Below are 1543 nucleotides of genomic sequence, written 5' to 3'. Positions count from 1 at the left end.
AGAGACAGAGTCCGGCCCGGCTGCTTTGCGTGGATTCTGCCTCTTGAAAAGCCCATTAACTTCTCCCTCCTGAAAGGAGAGAGTCGTTTCTGTAGTATGGGTGGGGGATGGGGCCTCTTGGGTGGGAAGGGGTGGTTCAGGACAGTCCAATTGTCTTTCAAATCTACGGTAGAACTCGTTCAGGTCGTTGGCTAGGCGGGAGTCGTTAGTGGTGTGGGGCGCTCTGGGTTTGTAGTTGGTGATGTGCCTGAGCCCTTTGGCAGACAGAAGCAGCGTCGTTAGTAGAGAACTGGTGTTTTAGTGTCTCTGAGTACAGTCGTTTAGCCTCTCTCACCGCTTTGCTAAACCTGTTCTTCGACTCCTTGAATCTGTCTCTATCCCCACTCCTAAACGCTTCCTCCTTCTCCAACCTCAACCTTTTGAGCTTTGCTGAGAACCAGGGCTTGTTGTTGTTAAAGTTCACCCTGGTACGTGTTGGGATACAGCAGTCCTCACAGAAGCTGATGTACACAGCCTCTGTGAGTTCATCCAGACTATTGGTAGCAGTCGTGAACATATCCCAGTCAGTACAGTCTAAGCACGCCCGCAAATCTTCCACAGCCTCACTGGTCCACTGTTTAGATGTCCTCACAGCAGGTTTACAGAGTTTTAGTTGCTGCCTGTATGCACGAATCAGGTGGACCAAGGGAGTTCTGTGCGAGCCGAACAGCCCCGTGACCCACAAGAGAAACATCCCCGCCAAATTCGAGCGTTTGACGGGGTCTATCCGTGAAAAAATATTCACGTTTTTGAGTGCACATGCATTTCTGCTGCAAATGCCTCTGGAAGTTTCATGCCGTTCGTATGCCAATTGTGGCAACACGAAAATGACCCGTTTTCCCATTCCGAGGGATTTCTGTGCGACCCTAACAGCCCCGTGAGCCACAAGAGACACATCCCCGCCAATTTCTAGCGTTTCACGGGGTCTATCCGTGAAAAATATAGACGTTTTTGAGTGCACATGCATTTCTGCTGCAGATGCCTCTGGAAGTTTCATGCCGTTCGTACGCAATGTGGCAACACGAAAATGACCCCTTTTCCCATTCCGAGGGATTTCTGTGCGACCCTAACTAACAGCGCCCGTGAGCCACAAGAGAGACATCCCCGCCAATTTATAGCGTTTCACGGGGTCTATCCGTGAAAAATATAGACGTTTTTGAGTGCACATGCATTCCTGCTGCAAATGCCTCTGGAAGTTTCATGCCGTTCCTATGCAATGTGGCCACACAAAAATGACCCGTTTTCCCATTCCGAGGCATTTCTGTGCGACCCTAACAGCCCCGTGAGCCACAAGAGAGACATCCCCGCCAACTTCTAGCGTTTGACGGGGTCTATGCGTGAAAAATATTAAAATTTTTGAGTGCACGTGCCTTTCTGCTGCAAATGCCTCTGGAAGTTTCATGGCGTTCCTATGCAATGTGGCAACACGAAAATGACCCCTTTTCCCATTCCGAGGGAGTTCTGTGCCACCCTAACAGCCCCGTGAGCCACAAGAGACACATCC

Source organism: Petromyzon marinus, unplaced genomic scaffold (genome assembly GCF_048934315.1).
Source record: "Petromyzon marinus isolate PM22_M1 ecotype Great Lakes invasive population unplaced genomic scaffold, UKy_Petmar_22M1.pri1.0 PM_G_Scaffold_203, whole genome shotgun sequence".
NCBI classification, from domain to species: domain Eukaryota; kingdom Metazoa; phylum Chordata; class Hyperoartia; order Petromyzontiformes; family Petromyzontidae; genus Petromyzon; species Petromyzon marinus.
This window is presented reverse-complemented; position numbering follows the sequence as displayed.